The 13,994-nt window shown below is 43.4% G+C and overlaps 1 long non-coding RNA gene across 4 annotated transcripts in view; it reads right to left on the bottom strand.

Moving 5' to 3' along the window:
* LOC101401808 (uncharacterized) overlaps positions 1-13,994 on the bottom strand; it is a 40,722-nt gene that overhangs the window by 21,951 nt on the left and 4,777 nt on the right. The gene's annotated exons all lie outside the window — the stretch shown is intronic.

The following is a 13,994-nucleotide window of genomic DNA, read 5'->3' as shown; positions in this document are numbered from 1 at the left end:
CACACACACACACGTCAATTCTCATTATATGTGGTAGTTATGCTCAATAAAGTCATCACAAGCAGTGAATTAGCAAATACTGAGCCATTGCTGCTAGTGGAAATACAGGGTGACGTTTCTGCAAGCCCCTGGTCATGTTCCCATCAACCAATCAATATATAACCTTGTTTCCCTTGTGTTTCTGTTTAAAGACATCTTATTTTATATTTCTTAAAATAATGAATTATACGCAGTATTTCTTTATAATAAAACACTAGCTGAGTAGGGTTTAACATTTTCCTGATCCTGGGTAACATGACCTTAAATTTCTTCGGTGTTCAGCCCCACAACAATGTTGTCCACTACACTTTTTAAAATTTGGTTGTCAACTCATGAATCCATAAATTGAGCTGCTTTTCCATAGCTTCATCACACACCATAGATATTACTTTAGTGCTTTCTGGAGTGACATCGCATATAGATCAGCAAATTTCCTCTTCCTTTCTCTGGGTGTACCGTATTGCTGATTCAACAAATTGAACTCACAGCCAACAGCACTGTAACTCATGCCTGAATGAAGCTTATCTAATGCATGGATTCTCTCTGTGAGGCACGTCACAGCCTTCTTGCAGTGTCAGCTACTGAACCCTCTTCACTCCTTCACATTCATTGACGGATATGGCACCTCAATTAATTCTTTTCCACCCCCAAGCTTTTCCATTATCTTAAGTGATTTCAAGTTCCACATTTTTCCTCATCCAACACCCCAGCCTCTCATTCCCTTAATCATCTTATCTCCAATGACCCCCTTCCATGGTCATACCTTGAACTTTGTGATCACCTAGAATTCTTTACCCTTGAAACAATGACCTTTACTACCTTCTCTCTAGCTCATTCTCACTCTTATTCCCACTGCACCAACTCTTCAGCCTTATCAAGACCTCCTTGATCTACTTTTCTCCTAGCATGGCTTCCCATTTCCTTGTTTAGTCTACATCTTATAATCAATCTCTTCAACCTCTTTAATCAATATTCTCATCAAACCTTGCCCCCAAGACATAGCTTTGAATCCACCCAAGGACTGTCTTCTCTATCTTATGCCACGGCTTCTAAGCACTTATAAAGGAAATATCACAGGTATGATGACTGGTGCCATACCATTTTTGTGGTTTTCGACCTAATAATACTCCCTAGAAAACTGCCCACAAAAATTTAGTCAGTTCCTGCTCTCATTTCTCACAATAACTCTTCCAAATCTTCATCACTACCCTTAACCCTGATAACCTATTCCTGCTCCCAACATTCTCAGTAGACAGAATCACCTCTTAGTTAACACAGGAAAAATAGAACTAAGGGTGTGAATTCCAGTCACTTCTTGGTCTGGGTTAAGTGAATAAGCCAGAGGAGGTGCCTCAGTCAATCAATTCTTAGGAGATCCATTACTGTCCAACTAACTTTCCTACATTCTCCCAGGTCCAGTACATGGGAAACCTTGACATTTTTAAGGATCCAGAGAAGGGAAGACATCTCCTGTTTTAGAGGCTAAAGTGTCCCACTACCCTTGGACCCTGTCCAAGATCAGCCCCTCTACGATCCACTGGAGTTTTGGATTTCATCCCTTCCCTTCTCAAAAACCTCATGTATCAGCCATGTCCTCTCTCTTCTACATCTTCATCTTCTCTTTCTCCTAGCTTTTTCCCCATCAGCATATGAACAGTCTCAAGTCTCTACCATTTTTTTAAAATATCCTCCCTCAATCTTACGAGACCTTCCAGCTGCAATCTGATCTTTCCCTTTCCAAACTTATTGGAAGTATAACATGCATTTACAGTCTCCATTACTTCAATGCCAATGTTCTAGTTATACATTGCTATGTAATAAACCACCCCAAAACTTGGGGCTGAAACCAATAATCATTTTATTATACTCATGATTGTGTGGGTGAGAAATTTGGGCAAGGCTGATTGGACAATTCTTCTGCCCCACTTGGCATCTACTGGAGTCATTCAGTGGTGTCCAGCTGGTGGCTAGGTTGATCAAGAGGGTCCGAGATGGTTTCCGTCAAGCCTGGCACCTTGGTGGGCATTTCTGGAATGTTGGGCACAGCTGGGCTGCTCTGTCTCTCCATGTCATCTCCAGATATCTCCATGTGGTCTCTCTAGCAGGGTGATTAGACTTCTTACATGATTGCTCGGGGTTCCAAAAGACCGTGGCAAAAGTTGCAAGGCTTCTTATAACCTACCCTTGGAAGTCAAGCAGGATCACTTCCCTGCATTCTGGAAGTTAAACTTATTTATATGGCCCACCAGATTCAAGAAGAGGGGACTACACAGGGTTATGATTACTGGGAAGAATGGTTAATAGGAACCACATGTTAAAGTCTACCACACCCATGGACTCCTCAAACCACTGTAAACTGGCAATACTCCCTGCCACTCCACTGAAATTGCAATCTACAAGGTAAAGACCTCTTAGTTGTTAAAGCCAATGTATGCTTTTCAGTACTTGCTTTGCTTCCTTTTCTGCTGAATTGGACCCTACTGATCACCAACTCCTTTGTGAAACTCTCCTCCCCTGGCTTCTGTATACCACCTTTCCTGGTTTGTCTTTCACTTTTCTGGCTGCTTCTCAGTCTCCTAAAGTGACTCATTTCTTAGGCTCTCCCCTTAACTACTAGGCTTTGTTATCAGTTCTCTTCTTACTCTGCACATGATACCTGGTTATATCATCTACACCTATCTACTGTCACTTATCTGTCACTCATCTGTGACTGGTGATTCCTCAGTATACATCTCCATCCCCAATCTCTCTCCAGTCTTCCAGACTCATATGTACACATCTGACTGGCTCTCCCACAGGTATCTCAAACATGGCCAAAGCTGAATTCATCTTCTCCCTTAAATTTGCTCTCTTTCTTATATTCTCTATCCTGTATTGACCATCCTTCCAGATTCCTTAAGGCAGAAACTTGGAAAACATCCTTAACTCTATCCTCTCTCTAATTCCCCCTCATATACCATGTTACCAATCCCTGACCATCCAACTTGCTAAAAAGCTTTTCAATTTATCCACTCTTCTCCATCCCAGATACTAGGTCTGGCAAAGGACGAGGTGGGGGTTTTGGCCTGTCATTCTGATCTATAAATTGTATAGAAATTATAGTTTACTGCAATAAACTCAAATATTTTTTTAAAAACAGAGGTGACCAGGAGATATCAGGATGGGGGCTACTTAAAGAATGAAGCTCCTCATGGGAAGAGATACTCAGTTTGGTGGCAGTGGGATTCTGTCTCTCCAGAGTGAAGTTACTTCAGCTCACGGGAAAGCCCAAGTGGGGGCTTATCAAGCTTCTTATGTCTCCAAACCTGTCATCCTGAAACTTCATCACATTTAGCTTATGTGGTTATAAAAACTGACTTCATCAAGCCACCTCATCGGATGCTAACACCTGGGTGCTAACTACCCTACTAGAACATTCTTGCTACACTTGCCACAGGTTATATAATAGTGACCACACAGGCTCTGGCTTCCAGTCAATGACCCAGTAGCTTCTATCAAACCCACCTTCCTTCAGATATAACAACAAGACATTCGGGACAAAATGTTAAAAAAACAACTACTTGAAAGTATTGACAAGCAACCCAAAGCAGAGAGAAACTGAAAGAGAATCTACACTTAAAAGACAGGACTAGAACTAGATGAGATTACCATTTTTAAGGCTTTTAGTCACAGGGCAGGCCCCAATCAGTGACCTGATGGGTAGGTAAAACCGAGTCTTTACCAGACGACATAGTACAGGGTTTCAGCAGCTGGAACTTGTAGGGGTAAAATCCTAGAATGGAGAGATCCTGACTGGTGGAGCCCTAAATTCTATGTATAAATTCCATCCAAATCTTTGGCCGACCTCTGAACCGTGCATGCACGGGGCAGTCTCCAAACAGCTCAGATAAAGCTAAAAGAACTGAATAGAGGGGCCGGCCCCGTGGCTTAGCGGTTAAGTGCGCGCGCTCGGCTGCTGGTGGCCCGGGTTCGGATCCCAGGCACGCACCGACGCACTGCTTCTCTGGCCATGCTGAGGCCACGTCCCACATACAGCAACTAGAAGGATGTGCAACTATGACATACAACTATCTAGTGGGGCTTTGCGGGGGGAAAGGAGGAGGATTGGCAATAGATGTTAGCTCAAAGCCGGTCTTCCTCAGCAAAAAGAGGAGGATTAGCACGGATGTTAGCTCAGGGCTGATCTTCCTCACAAAGAAAAAAAAAGAACTGAGTAGAAATTCAGCTGCTGATTACTTCAGGTGAGACTGTGTATGGAATCTGAGTAAAGTCAAGTTAACTGCCTCCTAAAACAAAAAAATCAATACTCTTCAGAGGGATATAATGTCCAGAAGACGAATCAAAATGACTGGACATATTGGAAACAGAAAAATGTAACCTAGGCTAAAGAAAAAAGACAATCAATGAAGACTGGCCCCAAGACGACCTAGACGTTGGAATTAGCAGACGGGAGTTTTTAAGCAGCTATTATAACTATGTCCAAGGACACAGAGGAAAATATGCTCACAATGAATAGGGACCAGTTGCATTCCATCCAGGTAAACATGACCAGCCTATAGATATAGGCAACTGATTTAAGATCTAGAAGAGACATGGCAAGCCTGGCCAGGAGCTACAGTACCCACTGACATTGCCTTAGCTCAGATTCTCATTGTTTCTCATGTAGACTATTAAAACAGTCTCATATCATCTCCCTGCTTCTGGTTGCTATTTACTAAGACCCCTCCCCCTCGCACAGACCCTAAACACATCTACATTGATTCCAGAATTAACTTTTAGAACACAGCTTTAATCAGGACTTTATTGATTGCAAGTGACAGAAACACAACTTTAACTTGAGCAAAAGAGGGAATTTATCAGAAGTCTTACATAATTAAAGGAAGGGCGAGGATCTAGGTGAGCCTCAAGGAGAAATAAGACCAGAGACTTGAACACCAATAGGAATTTACTGCTCATCCTGCATGCTGATTGCATTCTCTCAGACAAGCTTCCTCCCTGTGGCTATAAAAGGGCCACCAACAGTTCCTGGCCACACATCTCCCAGCTGTGCCACAAAAGTAGGACACAATATTTTCCCCCATCTAAGTTAGAAAAAAAATTAAAAAGAAGGATTCCGATTGTTCTGATCTAGATCATATGCCCACATATCAACCAATCAAATCAACTGTGGCTAGGGAAACAGGGTACTACAATTGGGACCCCTACTAGAACTGCATGGCTGGACAGGAGAGGAGCAGCACCTCCAAAAGACAAAGGGTCTTGTTTCCAAGGGAAAGGAAAGGCGCTGGGCAAACAAAGGTCTAAGAGGTTTCCTGTACTCTCTACCTCAATTGGTTGCAACCCCATCCTCCATACAGTCACTCATGGCAGAGTCCTGGAATTTCTCTTGTAGCAGAAACTGCTAGCTGTCTCCAATTATCCGTTCTCCCCTTTCCTCCACCCAGCATTTTGCTGCTTGGAACATGAATGTGATGGCTGGAGCTATATCTTGTACCATGAGGACAAGTGTCACACTGTGAAGATGACAGGACATTAAGCCCTTCAGAGTTTAACATGAAAGAGAAATGAATGTCTATTCTGTTTAACCCACTGTTATTTTGGATGTCTGATAACTCATAGCTGAACTGAATCCTAAGTGACAACCCCCCCACATCTAATCAAGGCAAAACAATCTAGAAGTTAAGAAGGGGCCGGCAGTGATTCAGGTTAGAGTGGGTTAGAGCCACCAGCTGGGCTTGAATCTAGGCTCTCTCACTTACTAGCTCTATGATCCTTAGCAAATTGTTGTCTCTCTCTGTCCCTCAGCTTCCTTGTGCATAAAATGAGGTTAATCATAGTATCTGCCCCATAGGTTGGTTGTGAGAATTACGTGAGATAATTCACACAAGCACTGAGAATAGTGCCATAATAAGTGCTCAGTGAGTGTTAGCTACCGTTTTCACTGCCTGCCAGTTTTACCTACTAAAGATCTTGGAAGACAGTCCCTTCCTCCACAGCCCAAGCGCCACTTTATTCCACTCTAATGAGCCTTGCCTCCAGTCCCATTCCTCCACAGCATCCTCCACGCTGCCTCAGCCTGACCTTTCTAGAACATCCCGATCTGACCAGGTCACTCCTGTTTGAAACCCCTCAATGACTCCCCATTTTCTACAGAACAAAGGCTTAACTCCTTAGCCTGGTGACCAAGGCCCTTTTGGAAGAGGGCCCAACCAGCCTTTGTGGGCTCACCTCCTGCCACTCTTCTGCCACCAACCACACCCTGGCCACACTGAACTATCTACTATCTCTATCACCAACTCCTTCCTGCCTCAAAAGTGTCAACCACTCCCACTCGCTCCCTCCTGAACTCTTTCCTCCCTTGGCTTCTGTGGCACCACACTCTCCTGGTTTTCTCCCAATCTCCCTGGCTGTTCCTTTTCCATCTTTCCCATGGGTTTCTCATTCTCCAACCCCTCAGTAAGTGTCAGGGCTCCCCAGAGTAATCTCCTTAGCCCACTCCCTATTTCACTGCATGTCCTCTCCCTGAGTGATGGCATCCACTGTCGGGCTTTTAAGCTCCCCCTACACACTGTGACTCCCAGATCTTCACGCCTGACCTCTCACCTGAGCTCTGGTCTCACACATCCCGATGGATGGTGCCTCCTGAAGACCACACAGACACGTCAATCTCAGCATGCCCAAAACAGAACTCATCTTCCTCACCCCAAACCTGCTTCTCTTCTTCACTCTGAATCTATTAGTGGCACCACCATCACCCAAGCCAGAAACCTGGAACTCTTCATTCTCTCTCACTCTTCACATCTAAGAAATTACCAAACCCTGCCAAATTCACATCATCAGTAACTCTCCAATCTGTCTTCTCCCCTCCATACTCACTGCTATTGCCCTAGTCTGGACTCATCCTCTCTAGCATGGACTCGGTAATAGTCCCCTCTCTGCGTCCAGGCTGTCATGCCTTCACTTCAATTGGCAACCTGAGTTATCCACCTACAGTGAAAACCTTATCATGCCACTGCCCTGCCTGAAACTCTTCACTGATTCCCACTGCCCAGCCAGACAAAATCACTCCTTTCCCCACAGTTATTAAATACCTACTGTGTAGCAGGAACTATGTTAGGTATTAGGAATACAATGTTGACTGTGAAATGGCCCCTGCCTTTTAAGGAATTTGCCATCCATCTGGGGAGACAGATACATAACACCATCCTAATGACATCATGTGATGAGTCCTGTGATAGATATATTTACAGAGCATTAAAGGAGCACAAGACCGAGTTCCTTGAGGACAGGGACTCGTGTCTTCCTAATCTTTGTATCCCCGACAACTGGGACCAAGTCTGATTCAACAGAGAATTGTTTTTGAATACAGAACAGATGATCTCTGATCCTCAGTTTCCCTCTATGTAAAAAGGTTCACAGCTGACATATCAAATGAATGCAATCTAAGGACCTTGTTTGAATCCTGATTTAAATAAACCAAATGCAATTTTTAAAATGAGACAACCAGGTAAATTTAAACACTGGCTAGATATTGGATAATGTTAACGTGTTGTTGCTTGTTTTTTTAAGTGTTATAATGGTACTGTGGTGTATTAAAAAGTCCTTATCGGGGCTGGCCCCGTGGCTTAGCGGTTAAGTGCATGTGCTCTGCTACTGGTGGCCCAGGTTCGAATCCCGGGCGTGCACCGACACACTGCTTCTCCAGCCATGCTGAGGCGGCGTCCCACATACAGCAACTAGAAGGATGTGCAACTATGACATACAACTATCTACTGGGGCTTTGGGGAGAAAAAGGAGGAGGACTGGCAATAGATGTTAGCTCAGAGCCAGTCTTCCTCAGCAAAAAGAGGAGGATTGGCATGGATGTTGTGTCAGGGCTGATCTTCCTCACAAAATCAAATCAAATCAAATAAAAAAGTCCTTATCTTTTAGAAGTATGTAAGAAAGTTTTTAAAAATAAAATGACGCAATGAAACATTGTCTGGGATTTGCCAGAAAATAATCTAGTGGTGTTGGGTGGGGGGTATAGCTGACACGAGACTGGCCATGCCTATGTTAATTATTGAGGCAGGGTGATGGATAAATAAACAACAAAATTATTCTTGCAGGGTTTTGTGGCAATTCAATGAAATGATCATATAAAATTTCTGATAGAGTCCCTGCCGTCTCAAAAAATGTTAGCTTTGCTTCTCCTCTCACCCCTTTCACTCCATCCATGGGGGCCCAGCAGGGGAAACAGTAGGCCAGTGGTGTGGGAATTAGAAGCCCAACATCCCAAGAACTGGAAACATACTCGGCATCATTTCTCTCCTCTGCCCGGTAAAGACCAAGTCGCTAGAGCGCCAGATGCCTCCCAAGTAGCCTTGGGTAGGAACAGCAGTGCTTCAAGACCAGTGGGACAAAGAGAAAGAAATCAAGGCTTGAACTTTTCTGTGGAGGAGAGGAAAATTGCTTCAGACATAAACACGAACTCTTGGCTGCAAAGGGCAGGTCTTTTCCTAAGCTGCTTGAATCCCTCTGCAATACTGCCACCTGGTGACTCTCTAGCATCACTTTACCTAGTTCCCAGACGCAGTTTGTTCTCATAGTTCTGACTGCACTGTGAAAATTCTGGAAGGGAACAGTCCCTCTCAACGAAATGTTCCCTGAACGGCTCACAGGTAAGCATATCACATCATATCCTTTATGTCCCGCAAAGTGCCTTGTACACAAGCTCTGTTATAACACCTCTCACTGTATTAGAATTGTTTACCGGTGAGCATTCATTCATTCACCTGACAAAGTTATTTTATATGTGTCATGTCTAGGACAGACACAAAGTTAGGCATGGGAGACACAATGGTGAACAAAACTAGTTGGGCATATAAATAGAGAATTAAGCATGTAAACAGAGAATTAAAACAGCCACCTTCCCAATCACTATAAAAGTAATCATTATAATATTTAACATTTGTTGAGCACTTAATATATCCCAAGAACTTGTCTAAGTCCTTTATATATACATGTATTAACTCATTTAACTCTTCCAACAACGCTATGAGGTAGGTAATATTATCATCCACATGTTACAGATGAAACAACAGAGGTACAGAAAGGTCATATCCCATGCCTCCTGTAGGAAGCCTTCCATGATCTCTCCAGCCCACAACTCACTGGTTCATTCAACAAATGTTTGCTTCCCCTTTTTAATATTGTTCTCTCTCAAATTCCTCCTAAAGGAAAGGTCCAAGTCTCATAAACTTCCTGTAGAAATACAGTGAACAGTAAAGGAGAACTGGTGGACCATCTCTGGAGAAGAAGTTTAGCTCAAATATATCTCCAGGTTTTCAGGTGTCTATGAGCACAGAAAGAAACGGCCTAGTAGGGGAAAAAAACAACATGATCTTGCTGACTGCCCATAGTTCGCACCCACTGGCCTGCTCATGAACAGAGCCCAGTCTCAGCCCAGGACATCTTTTAGAGTGCTGAAAACACAGGAGGCGGCCACCTTCAGCATTTTGTTAGTCCAAATCCTGCCCATTGCTAAGAAGTTCCAACTCAAATACCCACACACCAAAATCGTTATTTTATATGGAGATCTGATTGCACCCTAAATAGAAAAACAATCCATGAGCAGGGGCTTTCAGAATAGCACAGTAAGAACCTCCGAAGATCCACTCCTCCAAAAGAGCAATGAGAACACTGGCAAAAAGTGTTGAAATCAACTTTTTCAGAACTTTGGAAATGATCCAGAAGCTTGCAACAGTCCCAGGAGCATTTATTCAAGAAAACTACTGACTCTTGCTAAGAATACTAATCTTTGGGGCCCTGAGCACCAGCAGCCTCACACCCGTGGTAAACTATGAAAAGCAGCTGCCAGGTAGTTACTAAAGTGGTCAGAACAGCTCGGAGCTCCTCAGAAACTCCCATCCCCATAGCACCGTCACTATTTGATCTGTCTGTGAGCCCTGTGAAAAAGCCTCCTTTGCATGGCTTGTAGTTAGTTACTTGATGTGACTCAGCAGGAAAAGTGAGATAGCGGGAAAAGCCCTATCCACAGGGCATTTGCCAAACACAATCACTGGCAATTGTTTATCATCACAGCTGCCTAGGCCATGATGCCAGTTGGGAAAAACAAGAGACTGGCTGGGCTGGCCCCGTGGCTTAGCGGTTAAGTGTGCACACTCCGCTACTGGCGGCCCGGGTTTGGATCCCGGGCGTGCACCGACACACCGCTTCTCCGGCCATGCTGAGGCCGAGTCCCACATACAGCAACTAGAAGGATGTGCGACCATGACATACAACTATCTACTGGGGCTTTGAGGGAAAAAAATAAATAAATAAATAAAATTTAAAAAAAAAAAAGAGAGAGACTGGCTAAAAAAGCCTATAGGGTGTTGAGCCCAGATTCCAACACAGGCAGTCTTGCTCCAGAGTCTGTGCTCTTAATCTGGGCAAGCCCCTTTAACTCCTCAGATGGAGGCATTCTTATAAACCACGCAGCTTAGGACTAGACTGAGGCCAAAGTGGGTTTCCTACTCCCATTCCTTCCGCCCCAGATTTTAAATCTTAGAAACTGTATCTTCAGGCACCACAGACAACAGAGGGGACAATTTTCCCATATAAATTTGTTTAAATCACTTTGGCCCTGGGGGTGGGAGTCAGGAACAAGAAAAATCGGAGGAAAGCTAAGGAAAGGATATCTTCTTCACAACCCAATAAGCAAAGGCAAGAAAAAAAAGACCACCGCCAAGGGAGGAAGAATTCAGATTGGGGGACAGGGGATTCCCTTAGTGAGGCTTGAGGTAGAAGTTACCAGGGTGATGACCACAGGCCAGTGAGTACAGGGGCCAAGGGGTATGTGGTTTTAGCCATTCTATTTCTTGTTTTTCAGCCACATCCATGCCCTCAGTTACCTGGGGTCAGGTCCACCAAGACAGCAGGGCCTCTGGGGCAACTCCAGACCCCAGCCACAGTGTCCCATTGTGATACCGGACAGCAATGCCAATAAAAGGCAGTCTCAGTAACGAGCTCTGCTTTTGTTTTTTTTTCTTTTTATTTTAACGAAATACTAACTTTCCCAAGAAGGTTTTTATATAAAATGAAGACATTTTGTGCTCAGCACATCACATTTTTCTTTTATCAGAACACTAATGCATGAGTTCAGTGGGAGCTGCCTCATAATCCTCAGAATTGCTACCAGGGAAAGATACATGGTACAAGAGAACAGTGGAAAAATACAAGCGCAGAAAAAGCTGAGGTTTTCTGGCTTTGTGTTTCTCCTTTCATGCAGCGAGGCAATGCACGAGATAAGAACATGTGATAAGTAGACAACACCCATGCCCCTAAAGGTTGTTGTTATCATCCTTGCACACGAATGCCTATTTACATCCATCACTTATTATTTCAATAAATATTTATTGAGTGCCTGCTATGTGCCAGGCACTGTTCTAGGCACTGGGGTTGCAGCAGTGAACAAAACAGATACAGTAATTTCCCCTTATTCACGGTTTCACTTTCCATGGTTTCAGTTACCTATGGTCAACCACAGTGGGGAAGCAGATGACCCTCCTTCTGAGATATTGTCAGAAGGTCAACAGCAGCTTAATACCACATCACAATGCCTAAGTCATTCACCTCACTTCATCTCATCATGTAGGCTTGTATCTTCTCACATCATCACAAGAAGGGTGAGTACAGTACAATAAGATATTTTGAAAGAGAGAGACCACATTCACATAACTTTTATTACAGTATAGCATTATAACTGTTCTATTTTATTATTAGTTATTGTCATTAATCTCTTACTGTGCCTAATTTATAAATTAAACTTTATCATAGGAACGTATGTATAGGAAAAAACATAGTATATTTAGAGTTTGGTACTATCCACGGTTTCAGGCATCCACTGGGGGTCTTGGAACGCATCCCCTGTGGATAAGGGGGGACTACTATACAAAGTTTTGCCCTCGTGAAGCATACTACTTCCTTCTGCTTTTCCTTCTTCCCCTTCTTTTCCTTTTCCTCCTTCATCTAGTGGAGAACATCAAGCTGTAAATTAGGAGACCTAGGTTCTGGTCCTAGGTCTGCCACTAATTAGATGTGTGATCTTCGCTAGCACCTCCAGGCTCAGGTGCCCTCTCTACAGATCCTGACAGTGAACAAAACATTGTCTTGGAGCTGTGGGGAACCCCCAAATAAATATAACACAGACTCTGTTTTCCAGGGGCTCACAGACCAGTAGGAAGGCCAGACATGCACCCATATAACTATAATGCAAAATTGAAGGTGACAGAAAAGAGAAACAGGGAAAGATGACAAAGAAAACGGGAGATCTAGAAGGTTTCCAAACAAGTGGCACTGATTTGGGGCCTTAAGTGTTGCATAAGATTCAGGTATACGTGAATGGACAGGAATACTTTTCACGGCAGCATGTACACAGGGAATAAGCAGATTCAGCAGTAGGAGAGAGATGATCAAGGCTCCTGTCGGGGAGCAGAGAGTAGCTGAGCCTGGTTGGAACACACTGAAAGAGTCAAACACCAAAGTCAAAAGAAATTTTACAATGAAACAACAAACTGAGACATTTTGTACTTGGCCCATAACAATGAGCTCAGTTGGTTGTACTCAACATTTATAACCAGTACCTTTGCTCACTGGTCACACAATTCCAATAGAAGTACTAGGACTTCTATTCTAACTTACAGATAGAATGAGTTACCCCGCAAGAGCTATTCATGTGTGTAAAATACAGGAACATATGGAGGCTTTAACAGTGAACCAGATTCTGCCACATTAAAATAATGAAACTCCTATGCATGTCATTGGGAATAATATTGTTTGTGTTTTCCTCTGACCTCATACAATGAGACAGAGGATATCAGATGTCCCTTACCCTCTGGTTACTAAGTACTGTTACCAAGGAAGATTAAAGAGCTAACAGTCTTCACAGATAGTTTCAACATTAACGCTATCAAAGTAAACACCTCAAATAAGGTATATTGAGGCAAGCCTTCATATAACCACAGCAAAGTAGAAATTATTTTTTATAAATAACACAAGATAATTGAAAATCATTAGTGGGATTTCCTCAAAGGATTGTTACCATAGGCAACTGTAATATTAAATTTTGTTATTCATTGACTAGTTTGTCAGTGTTAATGTTAATATTACTACTTTTTCCTTAGGAAAAAAACCCCACATACTTCTGTTAGTTTTAAACAAGATGTTCAGTTAAAGAAATAATTAAATAGTTCAAGATCTTATTTTAAAAGGAGGTGGCATTATCTGCAGAAGTTCCATTTAGCACACTGCATAACTTCTCTTTGCACTCTTCCGTCTTCTGTTCACTTCCGTCCACTCTGGGGTCTCTGGGACCAAAGAGTCCAGCAGCAGCAGAGCTAAATGCTTTGTCACTAGCCTGTTTTCCCTCTACCAACTATGTGCCTTCCTTGCTCCTTTTACTCCATTCCTTTGGTGTTAACCAAACTTTCTACCTCTGTTTGGGTTACTATTTCTCTGTGATAAACTGATCCAAAACTCAGTGGCATAAACAATCATTTTATTTTGCTCTCGGATTCTGTGGCTCAGGAACTCAGACAGGATGGCTTGTTTCTGCTCCATGATGTCTGGGGCCAACTCAACAGCTGGGAAGACTCAACAGCTAGGGGCTTTAACCATCTAGAGGTGTCTTTATTCACAGGTCTCCTGGTTGATGTTGGCTATTAGCTGGAGCCTCAGCTGGGGCTGCAGACCAGGGGACCTATAGGTGGCCTCACCATGGGCCTGGGCTTTCTCAAAGCGTGGCAGCCTCAGGGTAGTCGGGCTTCTTACACAGCAGCTCAGGACTCTAAAGGTCAATGTTCCTGCAGATAAGGTAGAAGCTGCACTGTCTCTTATTGCCTAGCCTCGGAAGTCACAGAGTCTCATTTCTCCCTATTCTATTGGTTAGTACAATCAAAGTCTGCCCAGATTTA

This window comes from Ceratotherium simum, chromosome X (genome assembly GCF_057802395.1).
Source record: "Ceratotherium simum simum isolate JZ-2026a chromosome X, ASM5780239v1, whole genome shotgun sequence".
NCBI lineage: Eukaryota > Metazoa > Chordata > Mammalia > Perissodactyla > Rhinocerotidae > Ceratotherium > Ceratotherium simum.
Note: the sequence above shows the minus strand (reverse complement) of the source record. Positions and strands in the feature narration are given on the sequence as shown.